Here is a 24,261-nt window from a genome sequence, read left to right on the forward strand (position 1 = left end):
GAGCCAAAATACAAGCTCATTTGTAAGGAATATGGTCAGGTTTAGAGACAACCCTGGATCTACAGAGATTTAGACAGGATGTCACTCAATTACGAAAAATACTGGGGAAGAAATCCTCTTTAAAGGTCTTTAACCTTCTCCATTTCTCTTTTTTTTTTTGCCGGTCGTGGGGCTTGAACTCTGGGCCTGGGCGCTGTCCCTCAGTTCTTCAGCTCAAGGCGAGTGCTCTACTGCTTGAGCCACAGCACCACTTCCAGTTTTCTAGTGGTTTATTGGAGATAAGAGTCTCTCTCATGGACTTTCCTGCCCGGGCTGGCTTTGAACCGAGATCCTCAGATTTCAGCCTCCTGAGTAGCTAGGATTACAGGCATGAGCCACCAGCGCCCGGCACTTCTCCATTTCTTAAGCACTCTACTTGGTATTTAACTTGGATTAAGAATTCAACCACATCATCTTCCCCTGGAACAACAGCAGCTTTAAATAAAGAAATAGGGCGAGATGTTGGGAGCCAGAGACATGAGTTCCTTGAGCAAGTTTGGAACCATGCCACCTCTGCCCAATGAGCTAAGGCGGCAACAGCTGATTGGTTAGAAGGCACAGTTTTCTTAGCCTTTGAGCTGAAACAATGAGCTTGCTTTAGCTGCAAGAATATGTTTTTCTGTAAATTGCTAAACTGCCAGCATTTGCTGCGAGCTACCTGTCAAGTTCAACATGCTCTCTTCCTTGCCTTTTCTCTGTGCAAGTGTCTGTATAAATAATTGCGCTGAACCAAGGCAGGGGCTGCTTCAGCTCTTGAAATCTCTGGGTGCTATCAGCTTTCTCTAGTGTGTGTGTGTGTGTGTGTGTGTGTGTGTGTGTGTGTGTGTGTGTGTGTACCCAACCCATTTTTTTTTTTTTTTGTCAATTGTGGGGCTTGAACTCAGAGATGAAGCACTATCTCTGATCTCTTTTGCTCAAGGCTAGCACTCTACCACTTTGGGCCACAGCTCCACTTCAGGTTTTCTGGTGGTTAATAGGAGATAAGAGTCTCACAGATTTTCCTGCCTGGGCTGGCTTTGAATTGGGATCCTCAGATTGCAGCCTCCTAAATAGCTAGGAGTACAGGCATGAGCTACCAGCATCCAGCTCTTCCCAACCCAATGTTAAGTCTAATGAGAAGTAATTTCTAGCATAAAATACACAAATCCCAACTGAACAACTCAATAAATATTTGTATATATTGTGGCATTCTTTACCAAACAGTATTTCTGCAATCTCCCAAAAGTTCTCTGTGCCTTTTCCTGGTCAACACTTCCAAATAGCAATTATTCTTGTTGGATGCTGGTGGCTCATACATATAAACCTAGCTTCTCAGGAGGAAGCCAGCCAGAGCAGGAAAGTCCATAAAACTCTTATCTCCAATTAACCACCAAAAAGTCAGCAGTAGAGGTGTGGCTCAAGTGGTAGTGTCAGCCTTGAGTATAAAGCTAAGGGGGAGTGCTCAGGCTCAATTTAAGCCCTAGTACCTTAAAAAAAAAAGTATTGCCCCTTTCACCATAAATTAGCTTTTTCTGTTCTTAAACTTCATATCAGTAGAATCTAATAGTACTTATTCGTGTATGTATGGCTTCCAGTTCACATAGTGTTGTTTTTTTTTTTTTGGGGGGGGGGGTCTGGTCATGGGGCCTGAACTCTGGGCCTGGGCGCTGTCCCTCAGCTCTTCAGCTCAAGGATAGCTCTACCACTTGAGCCGCAGCACCACTTCTGGCTTTTTCTGTTTATGTGGTGCTGAGGAATCGAACCCAGGGCCTCAGGCATGCAAGGTAAGCGCTCTACCACTGAGCCACCTTCCCAGCCCCACATAGTGGTTTTTGAAGTCCATTTATATTGATGCTGTAGGTAGCAGTCTGTTGCCTTTTGACTGCTGAGTAGTATAGTCCATTGCATGGCAGTGCTGTAGGGTACTTATCAATTTATCCACTGTTGATAGACACCTGGGTTGTGTCAAGTTTGCAGTTAATATGAATAAAGCCACTGTATACCTTATATACGTGCTTTTGTGTAAAGCTGTTCTCATATCTTTTGGGCAGCTACTCGTAGAAGGCTGAGGCAAGAGGACCGTGAATTCAAGGATAGCCTGCCTTGCATAGACAGTCTCAACACTCTCCACACACACATGCACGCACATGCACACACTCAGAAATTATTATTTTAAAGTGGTTGTATAATTTTCTATTTCTTCCAGAATAGCATGAGAACTCTAATTCATCTCTTCATCTACGCTATATCATCTTTAGACTGTGGCGCCCTCTATTGGTAGGAGACATTACTGTTACCATTAGGGATAAAATGGTGTGTTGGGATTAATGTAAATCATGGAGTCTTGTTTGACTCATAATTCTATGTGGAGCTCAACTGCAACCTTGGGTAAACTACCTTATCTTAGTCTCATTTCTACAATCTGTAAAAAAAAAAGTCAGTAGTACCTCTCAAAGAAAGAATATTTGAAGCTGGGTGTTGGTGGCTTACACCTCTAATCCTAGCTACTTGGGAAGCTGAGATCTGAGGAACATGGTTCAAAGTCAGCTTGGCTTGAGACTCTTGTCTCTAATAAACTACTCAGAAAATGCCAGAAGTGGTGCTGTGGCTCAAAGTGATAGAGTGCTAGCCTTGAACAAAAAAAGCTCAGTGACAGGCCTTCAGGTCAAGGTACAAGAACAGCAAAATAATAATAATAAATAAATAATTGAGAGCCCTTATTGTGGACAGTTGGTGTTCATTTGATGACTGCTGTGGTCTTGCTTATATATATATTTTTTGGGGGGGGTCTGAAATTTAATACATTCCAGTTGGCAGGAATATATATACTATATATATAACATATATATATATATTCAAAAACATTTATTTATTTATTTATTCTGGTACTAGTACCAAGGCTTGAACTTAGGGTCTGGGAGCTATATCTGGGCTTTTTGTTCAAGGCTAGTTTTCTACCATTCGAGCCACAGCTCCACTTCCAGCTTTTTGGTGGTTAATTGGAGATAAGTATCTCACAAACTTTCCTGCCTGGGCTGACTTCAAACCATGATCCTCATATCTCAATCTTCTGAGTAGCAAGGATTACAGGTGTGAGCCACAGTGCTTGGATGAAAATATCTTAGGTATCTCATACCTCTCAGGAGGGCTGGTAGAGCCTGAAGATGATCTTTTTTGCAGGATAGAAGCTATTTTCTTTGATGAGAAGCATCTTCTCTGTTCTCAAATAAGATCCACACCAGTGACAGCAGAGCAGAGAAATGAAAAGACCCCAGTCCTTGGAAAGCTGCTGTATGAACTAACTTCATGTAGTTTATCTTCCTGATGGACTTTAGTTGAGGTGAACAACTAACTTTCCTTATTATTTAGATTGATTGATTACTTGCAGCTCAATCATCCTGACGTATATTTTAGTGTTCCAGAAATCCTCCACAGGACACACAGTCTCTTGATAGACCCCATTAATCAACAGGGACTGGTCACCCAGCAAAAGTCTATTTGTTGTCCTTGATGAGGTCAAGCCACTTTTTGTGCAGCTGAAATTAAACCAATCCAAAGGGCAAAAGAAGAAGTTTCCTTTTTGAGCTTTTACTGACTTGTAAAAACTATTACTGATCACTCAGTTATAGATGACAAAGCTTTATGTAATTTGCTACCACCCACTAAGAAATCATCTCTGGAAACAGCAGCTCAGGATAGGTGGCAATTGGTGGTGCTGATTCTGCGCTCTCCCTCTCTCTCTTCCCTCTCTCCCCTGTGTGTGTGTGTGTGTGTGTGTGTGTGTGTGTGTGTGTGTGTGTGTGTGTGTGTGTGTGTGTGCCATTTCTGGGGCACAAGGCCCCTACACTCAGGGTCTGGATGTTGTTCCTGAGTTGTTTTGCTCCAGGCTAGCTCTCTACCTCTTGAGTCACACCTCCATTACTGGCTTTTTGTGTGTGTAATTAATTGGAGATAAGTGTCTCATGAACTTTCCTTCCTGAGCTAGCTTTGTACCATGAGCCTCGGATCTCAGCCTCCTAAGTAGTCAGGATTATAGGCATGAACTCCCAGCACCCAGCTTCTGTTCATTGTTTAAGAAATATTTCTTTCCAGGCACACACACACACACACACACACACACACACACACCACACACATACACACACACACACACACACACACACACACACACACACACTCCTAGTTCCAGCAGGAATGTCCATGAAACTCTTATCTCCAATTTGCCAGCAAAAAGCCAAAAGTGGCTGGGCACTGATGGCTCAAACCTCTAATCCTAGGTATTTAGGAGGCTAAGATCTGAAGACTGCAGTTCAAAGCCATCCTGAGCAGAACAGCCTGAGAGACTCTTATCTCCAATTAACCACCAGAATCTGGAAGTGGAGCTGTGGCTCAAAGTGGTAGGTTGCTAGCTTTGAGCAAAAAGAGCTCAGGAATAGTGCCCAGGCTCTGAGTTCAAGCTCTATGACCACCATCAACAACAACAAAAAAGCACACCATGGAGCTGTGGTTCAAGTATTAGAATACTTGTCTTGAGCAAAAAAAAAACTAAGGGACAGCGCCCAGGTTCTGAATTCAAGCCTCAATATTGGCACACACACATACACACACACACACACACACACACACACACACACACACACACACACACACACACAATAAATAAAAGAAAAAAAAGGAAAGATTTCTTGCTTTCCTCCCATTTGTCATATACATGCAGGCTGTTGTGAGGAACATCAAGATAGTAAAACGAAGTTCCAGACTGCCAACAGCTGGAAGAAGGGAAGTGGTCTGGATTCCGGTCACAAACATATTTCATATTCTACAGTGAAAGCAATATATATTACTCTTTATCGTAGTGTAATGAATAATATATGTGTTGCAAAGTGAACAGTTCTTAAATGTGCGGCTCAATGAATTTTTAAAAAGTAAATACACCCATGCACTTAGCAGCCAGATTAAGAAACAGAACATTATCAGATCTCAGAAACTTCCTTCATTCTCCTTCCCACTTCAAAGTAAGCCCTATTCTGCCATCTTTGACCACACATTAGCAACCCACTTTGCTTGATTTGCACTCTATGTGAATGGATGCATCTTTTGTGTCTGGCTCATTCATGTTGTTTGTGGCTGTGTAGTTTATTCTTTTTGTTTCTGCAGCACTTTGTTATGTGACCACAACATAATTTATTTATCCCTTCTTCTGTTAATGGGCTTTTGATGGTTTCCACTTTCCGGCATGTATCAAGGAGTGAAATTGCTGAACTTATATATACATTTTATTTATTTATTCTGTCCTGGGGCTTGAACTCAGGATCTGAGTGCTGTCCCTGAGTCTCTCTCTTTGTGCTCAAGGCTAGTGCTCTACCACTTAAGGCCAGCACCACTGCTGGCCTTTTCTTAGTAGTTTATTGGAGATATGAGTCTCACAGACTTTCCTGCACAATTGGCTTCAAATGGTGATCCTTGGATCTTAGTCTCCTGAGAAGCTAGGATTATAGGTTCAGTTTTAAAAGACAAAGATCCTGATTTTTTTTTTATTTTTTTTTTATTTTTTTTTTATTTTTTTATTGTAAAGCTACTATACAGAGGGTTACAGTTACATGAGTGAGGTTATGAGTACACTTCCTCTTGAACATTGTTACCCCCTCCATTGTTTTCCCCCTACCATCCCCTCCCTCCCTCCCTTCCCCGAGGTTCTTTTTTTTTTTTTTTTGATTGTGATTAAATGATTACATAATTTCAAAGTCACAAGTTCATTCTAACTTCCCTGGAGCAAATTGTCTACCACAGTCTGTAATATATAACAGTGTTCACATGTTATATACCATATTTGTGATCAGCAGCATGAGGATATTTAGTAGTGGTTCAACCAGATGAGCGGGAGTTCTTTGTTTCTTAAGTCCTGTTAGTTTTGTCGTAAAAGATCCTGATTTTTAAAATTGGACAATGTTCATGAGCATTTATTTTAAAAAATCCTGTCTTTTCACAAAGGGAAAGCAAGGCTACCATATAAAACATTATTCAGATGAAAGACACCGTATTATCTTTGTGGCTATTATATTTTCTAACCACTGCAGGACCTAGATACATAGCTTGATCTAGATACAGCAGGATCTACATATTAGCTTGAGGACGTGCATCGTTAATTAGCATTGATCTTTATTTAGTGAGAGCCTACAGTAAAATGGTATGATGTGTTAAAAACAAAGCTTAAGCCAGGTGTTGGTGACTCAAGACTGTAATCCTAGCTCTCAGGAGGCTGAGATCTAAGGATAGTAATTCAAAGTCAGCCGAGGCAGGAAAGTCCATGAGACTCTTTTTTTTTTTTTTTTTTTGCCAGTCCTGGGCTTGAACTCTGGGCCTGGGCGCTGTCCCTCAGCTCTTCAGCTCAAGGCTAGTACTCTACCACTTGAGCCACAGCGCCACTTCTGGCTTTTTCTGCTTATGTGGTGCTGAGGAATTGAACCCATGAAACTCTTATCTTCTATTAACCACTAGAAAACCGCTATAGCTCCAAGTGGTAGAGCACCAGCTTTGAGTAAAAGTTCTGGGGCAGTGCCCAGACCCTGAGCTCAAGCCTGACAGTCCCTACCCCCCCCCCCCCCCAAAAAAATGCTTAGGGCTGGGGATGTAGCTCAATAATGCACAGAGCCCTGGTTCAAGCTCCAGTGCCCCCCTCCCCGCCTCCAAACTAGGTGCTGTTAATTGAATGTTGTGTCCCTCTAAAACTTCAAGTTGAAATTTTAACCCCAAGGAGATTGCACTATTAGGTGGAGCCTTTGTTAGGTGTTTAGGTAGTAATGTTTAGTAAGTTTCATGAATGGATTAGTGACTGTATATAAGAAACACTGCATTGCTACCTTGCCCCATCTGACAGGTGGCTTTTTCCCCCCCCTGGTCCTGGGTCCTGAACTCTGGGCCTGGGCACTGTCCCTCAGTTCTTCAGCTCAAGGCCAGTGCTCTACCCCTTGAGCCACAGCACCACTTCCGGCTTTTTCTGTTTATGCGGTGCTGAGGAATCGAACCCAGGGCCTCATGCATGTAAGGCAAGCCACTGAGCCACCTTCCCAGCCCTGACAGGTGGCTTTACAGCAAGAGACACATATTTATAAATCAGATGGAGTTCAGGCAGGCATCTTGCTTGTCCTAGACGCCACCGTGTCTCCAAACGCCTAGGATAGGACCTGACACTAGAATGGCGCCCAGTCAAGGGCCAAGAGCTCTCTCTGGCGCCCAGACTGATGGAATCGTTTTCTCTGGGCACCGCGGACTCTAACCACGTGGGAGGGATGAGGGCGCGGGCAGTGACGGCTCAGCTTCAGGCCCGCCCCCGCCCCACAGCCCCGCCCCACAGCCCCGCCCTTGTTCTTGTCTTCTCTCTCGGGTGTCCATAAAGTTTATCTGGCGGCGCGCCGCGCGGAGGCTTCTGGGAGCGGCCACCTCGGCCAATCAGGAAGCGCAGGCGAGCGGCGCGAGAAGCGGCGGCGGCGGTGATCTCCAGCCAGGACCTGGGCGGCGGGGACGACTGTAGTACCAGGTAAGAGTGTGTGCAGCGGTGGAGCGGTCGTTCCGACCGCAGGTCTTCCTTGAACCCGGGAGCCCGGCTCTGGGCGGAGCCCCGTCCCCATGCTCGGAGCCGTGCCGCCCTCACTTCGGTTCTCCTCACGGCCGCCGGGCGCGCCTGACGCCGGTGACACTGCGCCTTGCGGAACCGCCTCCACCGCAGTGTCTAGCCGCGCCCGCCCGGGCGCGCCGCGCGCCAGCCCGCTCGCGGAATGCGGGACCTGGGGTTCCCCACTTTCCTGCCGGAGCCCCAGGCCGCGCGGCGCCGCGTGCGCTCTCCCAGCGCCCCGGCTCCGCGAGCCCACCCGGCCCCCGTGCTCCCGGGAAGGGTCTCCGACCTGCCTCGCCGCGCCCGCCCGGCTCGCACGCCCCTCGCTGCCCCACGCCGTGTGGGCGAGCCGTTAGCGAGGGCAGTCTTCGTGGTGACGGGAGGCGATGACCCCGATAGCCTCGGTCAACCCTCGTGTGTCTTCAGCACTGGCATCTAAGAGGATGTTAATGATTGGAACGCGGGGTGGCTCTCTGGGCTGCAAAGGCGACGCCCAACTAGACTGGGTACCGTTGTTTTTTTTTTTTTTTAAATAACAGGGCGGATCCTACGGGTCCTATGTCGGTTTTTGGGTGACCCGCTGCTGAGGATTTGCCAGGCTGCTGGCGGAAGGAGGACTTTAAATTTTTGTTTTGTGGGGCCAAGACTTTTTTGTCTTTTGAGTACAAGCAAAGGTCATTTTCTGTATTTTTTCTGGGGGAGCACTGTTACCTCCCCCCCAAGACTATACCAATGACAAGAACATCTATTTTATATTTATATTTAGGTGCTGAAGCTTTTTCTTGTGGCTGTTATTAGGTATACACTAGTGTTTTGGGTATTTTCGTTATTTTTACCAATGGTAAAATACCATGTTTTAAATGCCTCTTTACTAAACAACGTCATGTTTGCATCTCCAGTTTGAGCCTCCCTGACTTTTATTCAGCTGCCTGCTAAACAACTACATCTCAAACTGAGCATAGAGCTAGTAACTTACTCCCCATTTCCTTCCTCAAGCCTCTCTTTATGCCATTCTTTTCTCCTCTCAGTAATACAAGAGTGGCCAGTAACCTGCGAGTCATCTTTGCCTGCCTTTTTTCAGCCCTCCCTCCCTCATGCCCCCAATCCAATGCTTGTGGCCATTACCTCTCACATGAATTACCGAAACAGCTTCCATCTGATCTCCCTACTTCTGCCCTGGCCCTACCCTATTTATTTATTTTTAACATAGTAGGTTAAAGGGATGATCAGTTAATGTCACCTTAAGAAATCCTCCAGAGCCAGAAATGGTGGCAAGCCCAGTATTTAGGAGTTGAGACAGGCCAGCCTCAACTACATAGTGAGACCTTGTCTTGAGAAGAAAACTAAAACCAAAAAACTCCCCAGTCTTCCTAAAGCCCTCCAGTGGGCCCTCATTTTATTAACAGTAATGGACAAAACTCCTTATAGTGAGCTATAGGGCTTTACATGGTCTGACCAGCTGTTATTTTCACTCAGTTTTTGCTGCCCTTCCCCATCCACTGTCAGACATGTTTTGGTCTCAGTTTAGTATCAGGCAGAAACCAGGAGTCACTTGGCTCCTCTTTTACGTGCTGAACTTTTCAAGCCTTTTTCCAAAGTCACAGTCTCATGTCTTTCTCCCAATCACCTCATTAGTGATCACCTCATTGGTCTTCCAGCAAATTCTTACCGTGACCAGAGATCTTTGTGAAATACTCCTCTGCCTTAAGTCTAGCAGGGTCACTTTCCATTCTTCATAGGAGGGAGTACTCATGCTTTGACACACCTGTACAGGTACCCTTCACAGAACAGACACTGTCACATCCCACCGTCACACCAAAAGTGGGCCAGGCTCATATATCTGTTTTAAGAATTAAGTTTAGGGGCTGGGAAGGTGGCTCAGTGGTAGAGCGCTTGCCTTGCATGCCTGAGGCTCTGGGTTCGATTCCTCAGCACCACATAAGCAAAAAGAAAAAAGCTGGAAGTGGTGCTGTGGCTCAAGTGGTAGAGCACTAGCCTTGAGCTGAAGAGCTGAGGGACAGTGCGCAGGCCCAGAGTTCAGGCCCCACGACTGGACCCCCCCCCCCCCAAAAAAAAAAAAAGAATTAAGTTTAGGGCAAGGAATGTGGCTTAGTGGAAGAGTGCTTGCCTAGCATGCATGAGGCCTTGGGTTCAATTCCTTAGTACCATATAAACACAAAAAATAAAATTATAAAATTAAATTTAGTGTAGACATGAATTTGTAATATAGAAACGAAGAGGATAAAAGATGTTAAAGACAATGCCTGGGTTTTAGGCTTGAGCAACTGTATGTTTGAGGTGCCATTTTCTGAGATGAAGACAGAAAAGGCAGGTTTGGATTCCAGGGAGCTACCATAAGGATGGTATTAGATTGTACCAGTAAAGCTGATGGCAGGCACTTGCACATAGCAAGAGCACAGGAGTGGGTTATCCCCATTGTCACCAATCTGAATGTTTCCTACTGCCAGGTGGTGAATAAATGAATGGAGTTGAAAGAAGCTAGAGGATGGGCAATTTTTATAGAAGGGATATTGAGGAAAACCATTTGATAAGTGTATTACTCCCTTTTTTACTACTGTACCCAAGGTTTACTGGTTTCTAAAGAAGAGGGAATAGGTTAATTTAGTTCAATTTTGGAGGCTGAAAGTCCAGGCTTAAGCAGCCACATTGATAGGACCTCTGGTGAGGAATCATGGCAGATGACATCATCCCTGGAGCTATGGCAAGTCAGGAAGCCAGAAAATAGACTGGGGCTTCCCATTCTTTCTCCCTCTCTCCCTTTTCTCTTCTTCTCTCCCTCTCTTCCCCCCTCCCCTCTCTCTCCTCTCTTTCTTCTCTTTCCCCTCACTCCCCCTCCTCTTCCTCTCCCTTTTCTCTGTCCCTACTCAACTCTCTGTCTCTAGTCTCACCACTCTCCTCCCTCTCTCTCTTCCCCTTCTTTCCCCCCTTTCTTCCTCTCTCCTCCTTCCCTCCCTCCCTGTCTCTCCCTCTCCCCCCGCCTTCTTTTCTCTGACTCTCATCTCTGTCTGTCTCTTGTTTTGGGTTTGAACCCAGGGCTTCACACTTGTTTGCCCTTGCTTGGTGCTCTGCTACTTAAACCATGCATCTAGCTTGACTTTTTGCTGGTTATTTTTGGAGCTGGAGTTGGGTGGACTTTTTTGCCTGGTCTGGCTTCAAACTGCTATTCTCAAGATCTCAGCCTATTGAATAGCCAGGATTACAGGTGTGAGCCATTGGTGCCCAGCTAGCTTTACCTCTAAAAGGCCCCCCTGCTTCTTAACATTGCCACATTGGGGACCATGATTTCAACACATGAAACTTTGGGGGACACATTTAAGCCATATCCAAACCATAGCAGTAGTAAACTTGAATTGGTAATAATAGGTACTATTTATTTATTGGTTACTATGTGGCAGGTGAAGGAGGTACAGTTATTTTTCCTTTTCACAGATGAGACCCAGAAGGAGTAATTACCCTGTCCAAAGTTACCCATTTAAAGTGTGGAGGAGCTGGTTGGAACTCAGGCAGGCAGTGCAGTGGAAGGTTTGTTTGGTCTTTCTGTTTGGGAAAAACTTTGAGCAAGGGCACAAAGCAGGGCAAGTATAAGGATGTCAGGACAGAGTAAGCCAGGTGGTTGGTTTTATTTTGGGATATAGAAAGTTAAAAGCAGTATCTCATCTTGACAGTGAGTGAGATTCGGTTTTGGTTTTAAGCAAGCACATCATAAGAAAAATAATAGGAGAATAATTGAAATGAAACAGAAAGTAGGTTGATTTGGGGTAGAAGAGACTAGGGAGCAGATTAGGCTGTAGCATCACACAACAGTTGGGCTTAAAGAATGGAGATGTGGTATTATGTGGTAGTGGGACAGATGGAAGATCAGTTATAAGGACTGAAAGACTTAAATATCCCCTGTATCTAATTCCTTTCAGATGGTAGGGGTGTGGATGGTCAGAAATATGTTCTCTTCGTTGAATTTGGTTTCAGCTTTTGTTAGGCATACCAATAGTTTTGGTAACAAGGAATCTTCCTACCTCCTTATTTCTTCCTCCCTCCAAATGTGTATTTGGTTTCTGAGTCTTCGGAGAGAGATCCTTGTGAGTCAGTTATCTGAGGTCACATATAGGTGGTGAAGGAGAAAGATAAGCTAGAACCTGAGAGAGAAGCCACGGTGGTGGTAATGGAGGAGTGGGAAGTAGCTACTGGTGGTGGTGGTGGTAGAAGACGTCACTTTAGGACACAGTGGGCGTGATGTTGATGTGCTTGAGAGGAAATGCACAGATGGGGCCTGGAAACTTCAGATTGAAATTTGAGTGCTAGGAGGTCGGGTTGGATTTAGGTAGGGTTGGATTTAAGTCGTTACCATTGAGAATTCAGGGACAATGATGAGGCAAATGTTCTGAGTAGGGAATTTAGAGCAGTTTTAAAATAGCAAGCTATTAAAGGTTATATAAGATCACATAGATCACATGAGATCACTCATGGAAAAGAATTCAGACTGATGGTATAAAATGAAAAGCAAAGGTCTCATTGCTTTATGGAAATAATGGTAAATTGTTTCATGATAAAAGATGTAAAACTTGTTAACCTGAAGTGTGTAGATTCAGTGGATTTTTAACCTATTTATTTACTCCTGTGACCATTATGTAAGTTGAAACATAGATGATTTTGAGTGCCCTGCCATTTTTGTCAGTTTAGGCTACTACAATAAAATGCTATGGATTGCGTGGCTTAAACAATAGAAATTTATTATCTTCATAGTTTGGAGGCTGGAGATCTGAGCAAAGTTAGGTTCTGATGAGGAATGTCTACTGAGTTTCTGCCATTTTGTGCTCACATGGCCTATTGGTCATATGCACGAGGAGGATTGGGTGGAGGAATGCAAGTCCTCTGGAGTCTCTTTTTACAAGGACACTAACTGGCCTGAGGATCTCACCCTTATCACTTCATCCAGACCTCTTCCCCAAGTCCCAAAGGCTTCATCTCTGAGTTATCATCTTACTAGGTTAGAGCATTAAAGAATTTTGAGAGAATCCAGTTCAGTCATAGTACCCAGATAGTTATGTTGTGCTCCCTCCCAAACAATACTTCCCTTGTATTCCAAAGGGATTACCAACATTCTTACTGCTAGTGCTAGAGATTAATTCCCCCCCCCCCCCCACCTTTTTTTTTTGGTGCCAGTCTTGGGGTGTGAACTCAGAGCCTGGGTGTTGTCCCTGAGCTTTTTTTGCTCAGGGCACTCCATTACTTGAGCCACAGCTTTACTTCTTCTTTTTTTTTTTTTTGGTTTCATATGTATGTTTTTCATATCTGGTTTCTTTAATTCACTATTACACTTACAAAGTTCACCTATGTTGTTCCATAGAACTGTGGTTTGATCTTTTCCATTCCTGTGTGGTATGTATATACCACAATTAAAAAAAAAAAACCTCAAACAGAATAATTTTGTATATACAGTGGTTTTAAATTATTTTGAAGAGGAAGGCCTAGACTTTTATTACACCCTAATAAAACACTAGTGCTTTTCTTTTTTTTTTTTAAATTTTATTTTATTTTATTTGAGAACATACTGTACAGAGGGGTTACAATTACATGGGCAGGAAAATGCATACATTTCTTACCAAGCATTGCAGCCTCCTCCTTTGTTTACCCTTCACCTCCCTTCCCACCCTCCCCCCTCCCCCCCACCCAATCATACCCCCCCTACCCCCCCCCACCGACATTGTAAAGCTGGTTTTGACATGACATTTTGTACTTCTCATTGTTGCAACAAGTCCACCTGAATCCTTAAACTACTTGTTTGTCCCCGTCTCCTCCACATGTTATACTGACATCAAATATAGTGAAAGCGGGGGTTACACTGTGGGGGAGGGACATACAAAGCAACAAAGAAATAATATTATAAATGCGTTAGAAGCACATGCATGAAAAGAAACAAAAACATTAAAATACATATTTGAGGGTTCGTTTTCCTAACATCACATTCTCTGACTTTTTCCGCTTGACTCATACCTATACTAGATATTGCAAATAAGGGAAACCATGGGACCTATGTTTCTTTGGGCCTGGCTTACTTCACTTAATATAATTTTTTCCAAGCCTTTCCATTTCCTAACAAATGGGGCAATGTCATTCTTTCTGATGGAGGCATAGAATTCCATTGTGTATATATACCACATCTTCTTGATCCATTCATCTACTGAGGGGCATCTGGGTTGGTTCCATATCTTAGCTATGGTAAATAATGCTGCAATAAACATAGTTGTGCTGGTAGCTTTAGTGTGGCCTTGTTTGTAAACATTTGGGTAAATGCCCAAAAGTGGGATTGCTGGGTCATAGGGGAGCTCTATGTGAAGTCTTTTGAGGAACCTCCATACTGCTTTCCAAAGTGGTTGAACAAGTTTACATTCCCATCAACAATGAAGTAAGGTTCCTTTCTGTCCACATCCCCTCCAGCATCTGTTGTTGTTAGAGTTCTTGATTTTTGCCGTTCTAACTGGAGTGAGGTGATATCTCAATGTTGTTTTGATTTGCATTTCTTTTATGGCTAGGGATGTTGAACATTTCTTCATGTGTCTACTAGTGCTTTTCTTACGTTAAACAAAGCCAGGCATCTGTGGCCCATACCTGTAATCCTAGCTCAGGATCTCAGGAGGCTGAGATCTGAGGATCATGGTTCGAAAACAGCCCAGGCAGGAAACTCCATGAAACTCTTATTTCCATTTAACTGCCAGAAAACCAGAAGTAGCCCTGTGGCTCAAAGTGGTAGAGCACTAGCCTTGAGTGAAAGAGGTCAGTGACAGTGCCTAGACCCTCAGTTCAAGCCCTATGATTGACAAAAAAAACCACCCAAATATATTTTCAGCAGGGGCCAGGTATCACTAATCTTGTTGTGGTTCTCAGGACAAGGAGCTTTCCTTGGTTTAAAGCAGGGTTTCTTTCTGGGAGTACTAGTATTTTGGGTCAAATGATTCTTTGTTGATACTATACTTTGGATTATAGGATGTTTAGCAGAATGCTTGGCCTCTGTCTTCTATGTGCTAATAGTGTCACCTTCCTCCAAGTTGTAACATCCAAAAATGTCCACAGATGTTTCTATATGACCCCTAGGGGGCAAAGTCACCCTCAGTTGAGAACAAGTAGTTTAGAGAGAAGAGCCTGAGCTAAAGACCTCCTGTATTCTACATCTGTAATCTACCTTTTCTTGGTCATCTTCCTCTGTTAGTGCCAGTGGTTAAAAAAAAAAAGCCAATGTCATTCTCAAGGTTCTCATGCAATTTGTCATCTTTGAAATGTGGTTGCTACTTCTGAGGAAGCATTCAGTCTGTTTCAAGTCTTGAGTAAAAGAATGGGGCATAGGGCTGGGAATGTGGCATAGTGGTAGAGTGCTTGCCTAGCATGCATGAAACTCTGGGTTTGATTCCTTAGTACCACACAAATAAGAAAAGCTGGAAGTAGTACTGTGGCTAAGGGACAGTGCCCAGGCCCTGAGATCAAGCCCTAGGACAGACTAGAGAGAGAGAGAGAGCGCGAGGGGGGGGGAGGGAGGAAGGGGGCATAGCTCAAGAGACCATGAGTTCAATCCCTAGTACCGTGGGAAAAAAAGAGAAAAAGAAGAAAGAATAAAATTAGTCTGTATTTGTTGATATTTCCTAGTAGACAGACCATGAGAAATCACTGAGACAACTCACATCTCACCAGCAGTGAAACATATCTAAAGAGGGTCCAGTCCCATGGGGAGAGAGTTTGAGGCAGGTAGACTTCATAGCCCTTATTTTATAGATGGCCCTTCTTTCAGCATGGGTAGCCAAGAAAGTTCTTTATGAAGTTAATTTATGTTTTTATGTGTTATTAGACTACTTTTTGCTCACTGGAGATGAATTAATATAAGTGATACTTTATATATCAGGAAAGCTGACACCCAGCATACACTCTTGAGTCATCCAGGGCAGTACTGCTACTAAATCTGCTACTAAAAAGGTCTTCAGATCTTTCTTTTGTGTCTAGATTATTTTAGTTCATTGGTTTTCCCAGAAGTCTATCTTTTGAATAATGATCAGGTCTAACTCTCTTACTGAATCTCATAAAAATTACCTAGTGACCAAATTCTTATGTCTTTTTCTTCTTTCCTTCAGAGGTATCTGAAACAATAGCATCTGTGAGGCTGTAACTTTTTTTTTTGTTATGTGGTACAGAGTAGCAGGATAATGTTACCTGGCCATATCCAAAGAAGAGGGGAGAAGGCAACAATATAGGTTGAATATGCCTAATTCAAAATACAAAGTTCTCTAAAATCCAAAACTTTGTAAATGCCCACATGGAGCCATAATGGAACCTAGCCAATGCCATGAAACTGTTTTTCACAAACAGATTTAAAAAAAAAAAACCTACATAGAAATACCTTCAGGGTTTGTGTATAAACTCATCTAAAACAGATGAGTTTCATAGGTAAAGTATTGAAACTAATTGTGTTTTTGATTTGGGTTCCTTGCACAAGATATTTCATTAGATATATGTAAATATTCTAAAATCTGAAAAACTGGTCTCAAGAATTTTGCATAATACATATTCAACCTATCTTAATTTTTTTTCATTTTTTTGGTGGTGGTCTTGGACTTGAATTCAGGGCCTATGTGCCATCCCTAAGCTTTTTTTGCTCAATTCTAATGCTCCTACCTCTTGAGCCACAGCTCCACTTCCAGCTTTTTTGATTGTTAATTGTAGATAAGAGTCTCATGGATTTTCCTGCTTGGGATGGTTTCAAACCACAATCTCAGCCTCGTGGGTAGCTAGGATTACATTAAGGTGAGAGCCACTGGAATCTAGCTGTCATTAATCTTTGATCCTATGTTGCACTTTTATGTCCTAATTCTTTAATAACCTGATTAATGGGAAGGTTTGAAGGCAAGATTTCGGCTTGATATTAAAAGCTGAATTTCTTCTGAATCACATCTTTATAGTGGAAATTTGGATTTTATATTAGAAACCATGTTTGGTAGTGGTAATATACATTAAAATCATAATCATCTTTCAGAAGTTCTTACTCAGTGATTTGATTAAATAATTACAATTTAGTGTTGAATATTTACTTGAAGATATTTTTGAAGCAGAGATGTTTATAATTAAATTATAAAATGTTGCCATGTTGGTAACATGGCAACATTTTATATCAACATAATTCAGTAATTTATGAAATACTTTGTATATCAATAAATAATCTTTTGAAATAAATAGGTTTAGATGTTATGTCAATGATAAAAGAATCTACTGTTTGCTAGTGAGTGAACAATCTGTAGTCAAGCCATGTGTTTGTATTCAAAGTTCAGTCACTGCTGCTTCCCCTGCTTCCGCTTCTGCTCCTGCTTCCTTTTCCTTCTCCTTTTCTTCTTTTGTGTCCATACTGGGGCTTCAACTCAGGGCCTCATGCTCTTGCTCAGCTTTTCTCCTCACTGGCTGGCACTTTACCACTTAAGTCATGCTTCTACTTCTAGGTTTTTGCTAGTTAATAGCTATGAGTCTTACAGTTTTGTCTGCTCAGGCTGACTTCACACCTGGATCCTCAGATCTCAGCCTCCTCAGTAGCTAGAGATAGGTGTGAGCTATTAGTCTTAGCTCCAAAGTCTAGTTTTCTATTTACTTTGTTTTAATTTTGTTGTTGTTGTTGGTCATGGGGCTTGAACTCTAGGTCTGGGTGCTTTCCCTCAGCTCTTCTGCTCAAGGCGAGTGCTCTACCACTTGAGCCACAGTGCCACTTCCGGTTTTCTGGTGTGTTATTGGAGATAAGAGTCTCACGGACTTTCCTGTCCAGGCTGGCTTTGAACCGAGATCCTCAGATCTCAGCCTCCTGAGTAGCTAGGATTACAGGTGTGAGCCACTGGCGCCCGGCTTGTTTTGAAATTTTTAAAAAAGATATTTTACTGTTATTAAATTAGAAAGTAAACCAAAAAAGGAGGAACATTGTTAGTCATTGGTTTTGAAAAAAAGCAGTAACAGTTATAATTTCCAGTGTATATGTATGAAATCTCTCCTATTGACAACACCAAATACATACATACATACACACATATATATCTCTGAGTTAACTACTTTTGTTAGGTTCCATGACCTTTGTAGTTGCAAGAGACAGTATTTGGGTATGTGGTAATACAGGAACTCTTCAGTGAGTGATAGTATAGTTTGCCATGACCTTTGTAGTTGCAAGAGACAGTATTTGGGTATGTGGTAATACAGGAACTCTTCAGTGAGTGATAGTATAATTTGATTTCACAGATGCTTCTCAGTTTACAACAAGGCCATGTCCCAATAAACCCATCATAAGTTGAAAATATCCTGTCAGAAACTCCCTACGTACATCAACTGAGCAAGTGGTGCAGCTTAGCAACAAGGCATACTGCACACTGTAGGGTTCCTGTGACCCCAGCACTCACTGGGAGTTTTTTCTTTTCTTTCTTTATTTCTTTTTTTTTTTTTTTGGTTGGTCATGGGGCTTGAACTCACAGCCTGGGTGCTGTCCCTCAGCTCTTCAGCTCAAGGCTAGTGCTCTGCCACTTGAGCCACAGCACCACTTCTGGTTTTCTGGTAGTTTATTGAGATTAGAGTCTCACAGACTTTCCTGCCCAGGCTGGCTTTGAATCACAGTCCTCATATCTCAGCCTCCTGAGTAGCTAGGATTATAGGCATGAGCCACCAGCTCCTGGCTTACTGGGAGTTTTGGATCACTGTCCTGTCAGCATCTCCAAAGTATATCATATCTTGGGAGCACAGGAAAGATCAAAATTCAAAATGTGATTTCTACTGAAAGTTTAACGATCTTGCACCATTGTAAAGTTGAAAAATTATCAAACCATTGTCAATGGGGAAACTATCCTATTGTAAATCTGCAGGGGAAAGTAGCTGATATCATCTCCCCATACAAGTCACTGGGTTGAGACAGATTGCTTTAACACTGAAGAATAGACAGAAAGATGACTGTGCCTTTATTTTTTTTGTCTTTGCCTTTTGTATTTTTTTGATAACTGGCTGTTTGGATTGTAGATGTAAGGAAAGAGGAACTTTCATATGGTTTTAATATGTTATGTTGTACTTTAAGAGGGCAAGTGAGTTTCCTACAGCATTTGGTACATTAGGTCAGACCGTTTATTCAGGTCAGAGTTCATTGGATGCAAAGTAGATTTTTTTCCTCCTTTATACATTTCAAATAAGCAGTTTAAAAGAAGGAAGGAGAATTGCAGTAGCCCTAAGGCTTCTAGCACACCAAGCAAATGCTGTTAGGATAATTTTGTCAGGTATAGCTTGTAAGCTCAGACACCCTATTCTAGGGGTTGGAAAGCTATGGCTCACTGATATGTAAACTAGGAAAGGTTTTGTATCTTTAAGTCATTGAAAAAAAAATCCAAAGGAGAATAAAACTTCATGATGTGAAAACTTAGGAAATTCAAATTTTAATGTCCATTATTAAAATTTTATAGGAGCATAGATATTGCTTATTGTTTACATATTATCATCTGTGGCTGTTTTCAAGCTGCATGGTAGAGTTGAATAGTTGTGACAGAGACTGACCCACAAAACCTAAAATAGTCACTATTCTAACCCTTTACAGAAAATGTTTACCTGCCCTGGGAGACCAGAAACTTGGCAAGAGTTTGGCAGATAGATCTGAGATGGATGGCTCAGAGACCTTTCGAATTTCCCATCGCTTCCTGTCATCCTTGAGGCTCTGAGGCTTTGATCTTCTGAACTGTATCTTGGGAGTCACATGGGCTTGAGTCAGGAGAATTAGTGGCAGCTGTTTCTGGGACAGCCCAGTCGCCTTAAAGAATACCGGAAAAGAGATGTGTAGACACTTTATGTATGAAAACTATAAGAGAATAAGATTCAGATCACCTGTGGAAAAAACTGAGTGAGAATGGTTTAGAAATGCTCAGCAAATTGAATATTTAAGTATCTACTCTTTCTGGCTTGATTATTTAACAGTTATGTTGAGAATGTGGAAAAGTTCATGTTTTTTATAACCAGGACCTACATGTTAATAACAAGTGATCTGAAATTATTTGACACATCTTTGTTTTGCCTTTATAATGAGTTTGTTTCACCTTCTATGCAGTTTGGGGATTATATTCTCCTATTTAAGAATGTTGACATGCCATTGAACAAGTGAATGCAGACCAGAATGAGGAAACAGCATTCTGCCCAGTCCTTGGGTTAGCTTTAGGTACAAGCTGTCTTCTCTAAGAATTTTTAAAATTAATTTTTTAAATTAAATTTCCTTAGCATTCTGTCAATGTGGTGAAGAGCTCTAAAACACCAGGCTGGCATGTCCTACTATGTATAGCCTCTGAAAAACAGTAGATCATTAACTTTTGTTTTGGGAAGGATAGTTTTATTGAAGGATGATGCACAATAGAAAAACACACAGATCTTAAGTCTAGATTGATGTATTTTCTCAAGGTAAACATATTGTTGACTAGCATTCATTAAAAAAAACCCTGAACATTGATAGCCCCCTAGAAGCTTCCATTATGCTCCTCTGCTCCCCATCAAGTGTAACTAGTCCTGCTTCTAACAACAGTAATACATGTACCCTTCATTTTAAGACTCAGTTTTTCTGGAGGTTGTGGAGTCTCTGTGGGACTCAGCAAGGACTTCTGCCAAGTGGCGCATGGAGAACAAATTGATGTTCAGGGTTCTAGTACTTTGTGATGCTCTTTGAACCAAGCACTTTTCAATGTTGCCAAAGGTGTCTCAAAATCATCCCTAATACTAAGAAACCACAAGCTCTTAGTCTGCCCTTGCTAAATAGATTTTTTTTCTTTTTTCAATGGAGGGACACGTTATTCTTAAATTTATGAAATCAACCATTAATCAAAAACTTCTAATAAAATAGGATGACTACTTCAAAGTATAGGTGGTAGAGGGTATGGCTTACATAGCCTCAGCCCTGAGTTCAAGCCCCAGTACTACAGAGCTGAGGGGAGATTTATTTTGCCAGTACTGGGACACTATCCCAAGGGGATAGTGCTCTACTTCTTTAGCCACAGCTCCACTTCTGGCTTTTTTGGTGACTTGGAGATCAGAGTCTCACAGACTTTCCTGCCCAGGCTGGCTCTAAACCACAATCCTCAAATCTCAACCTCCTGAGTAGTTAGCATTACAGGTGTGAGTTACTAGCACTTGGCAAGGTCGTTTTTTGTTTGTTTGTTTTGTTTTAAATTATTTTGTGCTGGTAGAATTGTAATGTAGGACAAACCTAGTTTTTTTTCCCAAACATGGTACCTTTCTCCTCTCTCAGGCAGACATGGATTAAGCTTTGCTTTGTATTCCTATCTTAAAATTACACAGCAATTTTTTTTCTATATGTATCTGTATTTTTTTGGCTTGGGATTTTGTTTACATGAAAGCTTGGCTATTTCTTGTAAAATAACACTGGTTTTTATTTGTCTTTCTAGAGAGAAAGCACTAGTCTGGGCCATGTGTGATCTGAATTTATGCCATTTAACCACTGTCACTGCCTTATGCTTTGCAGCCTCAGAAATGTTAAAAATCAGTGGGTAATCTAAAAGGAATGTTTATGCTCAGGTCTCTGCTTGCTAGTGGGGCTGAATGGCAGGGGAAGGCAGGAAGCCTTCGAGGACAGACTCCTAACAAATGCAAGTGTAGAACCTCTCCATTCAACACATGAGCATCTACAATGTGTTGGGCATTGTTTCAGGAACTTAGGGTTATATCATTGACCAAAACACTTTTCCTCTTGGGCAGTTTACATCATAGCAGAGGTGACAGACAATAAGGGAGATGGAGAATTATAACGGTGGAGTGGTTTTCTGTGTTCCACTAAATAGTTCAGGTTGGCTTTGAACTCTCAGTCCTACTGCCTCAGACTTCTGCATAATGGATTATAAGTATGTATCATTTGTGGCCTGCTGTACTTTTTTTTGTCGGTCACAGGGCTTGAACTTTGGGCCTGCGCGCTATCCCTCAGCTCTTCAGCTCAAGGCTAGCACCCTACCACTTGAGACACAGTGCCACTTCCAGTTTTCTGGTGATTTATTGGAAATAAGAGTCTCACAGACTTTACTGCCTGAGCTGGCTTTGAACCACCATCCTCAGATCTCAGCCTCCTGAGGATTACAAGCGTGAGCCACCGGTGCCTGGCCTGCTGTACTTTTAAATGGCATGTTCTAGGTTTGTTTGAAAGGCAAGGTGACAGTTGAGCTGAAAATGAGATACAGAACCAGCCATGAATGTATCAGGGGAGGAACATTCAGTGGAAGAAAATGTTTTTTTTTGTTTTTGTTTTTTTTGGGTCCGGTCGTGGCCTGAACTCTGGGCCTGGGCGCTGTCCCTCAGCTCTTCAGCTCAAGGCTAGTGCTCTACCACTTGAGCCACAGCGCCACTTCTGGCTTTTTTCTTTTTGCTTATGTGGTGCTGAGGAATCGAACCCAGGGCCTCAGGCATGCAAGGCAAGCGCTCTACCACTGAGCCATCTTCCCAGCCCGAGGAAAATGTTTTAGGGGAGGAATGGGTCTGATCATTGGGGATGTTAGGAAGCCCCAGGGTGATGGAATCCCAGGGAAGAAATAGGAATGGGCTGGAGATGAGTCTGAGTAATAAGGAAGCTGGGGCCTCCATCTGTGCTTTACTGTGCAAGAGGTTTAAGCAGAGGGATAGATCTGATCAACTTTAAAAGCATCCCTGGTTGTTGTCATGGAGATAGACTGTAGGAAGGAAGGACTGAAATACACCTAAGTTGTTTTGCAATCCCCATTCTCCCACAGGTAAAGATGGCTACTTATAGCCTGCTAATACTACATGGAAAAGAAGTTACAGTTTTGGAAACTCTTTAAGAGTTACAGTGTATGTCGAAATCAGCTATGAAGTTCATAAGAAATACCAACGTTTTTCATATTTACTTCAGCTGAGCTATTTTTGTTTCAACCTTGTGCCCTTGCCTTTAAAGTTAATGTCCTTTAATGCTCATTTTTAAAAGCCCTTATCTTCCTGCTGTGGGTTTATGATGGTAATGGTGCCCTATTAACATTAACCTGTGCTTCATAGCTGAGATATAATTGTATGTTATATTAGCACTGTAGTACACGAGCACCATAGTGCTAGATCAATAGGATTTCACACCTGCAGCAAAAACCATATGTTTTAAACAAAGAAGAAAGGAATAAAGAATAAGAGCTACTGTTTAAAGAAAATTCTTTCTCTGGAGCTGGGTACCAGTTGCTTACACCTATAACCTAGCTACTTTGAAGGCTCAGAGCAAGAGGATTGAAGTTTGAGGTCAGCTTGGGTAGAAAAGTTTGAGAGACCCCTTTTCAACCCACAATTAGGTATTGTGGCACATGCTTGTCACCCCAAACCAAAATGGGAGGCTAGGATTGGGAAGATTGCAGTGTCAGGCCAGCCTAGCCACAGCATCTACAGAAGTCTGTATCAATAGAAGAGAAGCTGAACATGGGGTGTACCTATGAGCCTAGAGATGACCAGACACCTATAATAGGTGGATTGTGGTTCAAGTTCATGCTAGGGTGGGAAGTGAGAGAGTCTCCTAAAAAATAACCACTGAAAAATGGCTGCAGGCATGGCTCAGTAGTATCACAATAGTTTTAGCAAGTAAGAGGCCCTGAGTTCAAACCCTGAGTACCCTCCAAAAAATTCTTTGTGGGAATGTGGCTTAGTGGTAGAGTGCTTGCCTAGTATGCATGAAGCCCTGGGTTTGATTCCTCAGTACCACATACACAGAAAAAACGGAAGTGGTGCTGTGGCTCAAGTGGTAGAGTAATAAATAGCCTTGAGCAAAAGAAGGTCAGGGACAGACAGGCCCTGAGTTCAAGCCCCAGGATTGCCCTTCCCCCTCCCCCCCCCCCCCCCCCAAAAAAAAAAAAAAGCTTTGTACCTTGCTGGGTGCTGGTGGCTCCATTTGTAATCCTAGCAATTCAAGAGTCTCTGATTTGAGGATTACAGTTTGAAGCCAGCCCTGGCATGTGAGACCTTTATCCTCAGTTAAGTACTAAAAAGCACAAAGTGGAGCTATGTCTTAAGTGGTAGAGCACTAGCCTTAAGGGGAAAAATAAGCTCAGAGACAGCATCCAAGCCCTGAGTACAAGCCCCAAATTCAGCAAAAAGAAATAAATAATAAACAAATATATTCCTAATATTTTTGCAATGTAAATTATGATGGTGACACTTTATTTTCTATTGGTATTAATGGTGAATAAAAATATTTTCTTGATCATGAATCTTTTTTTTTTATTGTGATTAAGTGATTCCATAAATTTCACAATTTTCACAGTATTGTGAGATAATGATACTTAAAGTCACAAACACATTTTAACCTTCATGGGGCAAATTGTCTTTATTGTGGTCTATAAAGTTTGTGAATTCTATGAGCTTTGATAATACAGGTATTTCTTCCACATTGTGTGATACGTACATTTCTTTCCTTTTGCTTAGTGTCAGCTGGTCCCTCTTTCCCTCTCAGTCCTCCCTCCTGTGGCTACCATTGAGTTGCTTAGTTCATTTTGATCAATGTCCAATGATCAATGCAGTTGATGAGTTCCACTGTTTTGATTATAAATCTTATACAAACTGGGCACTGGTGGTTCACACCTATAATCCTAGCTACT

At 42.3% G+C, this 24,261-nt stretch overlaps 1 protein-coding gene across 1 annotated transcript in view; it reads left to right on the plus strand.

Moving 5' to 3' along the window:
- The first annotated feature begins 7,457 nt into the window (after nt 1-7,457).
- Nup93 (nucleoporin 93) overlaps nt 7,458-24,261 on the plus strand; it is a 110,519-nt gene continuing 93,715 nt past the window's right edge. Inside the window, exon 1 of the mRNA XM_042689958.1 lies at nt 7,458-7,555. The gene's annotated coding sequence lies outside the window, so the exon portion shown is untranslated. The remainder of the gene's footprint in view (nt 7,556-24,261) is intronic.

The sequence above is a fragment of the Dipodomys spectabilis genome, unplaced genomic scaffold (genome assembly GCF_019054845.1).
Source record: "Dipodomys spectabilis isolate Male_0828 unplaced genomic scaffold, ASM1905484v1 ptg000130l, whole genome shotgun sequence".
Lineage (NCBI taxonomy): Eukaryota > Metazoa > Chordata > Mammalia > Rodentia > Heteromyidae > Dipodomys > Dipodomys spectabilis.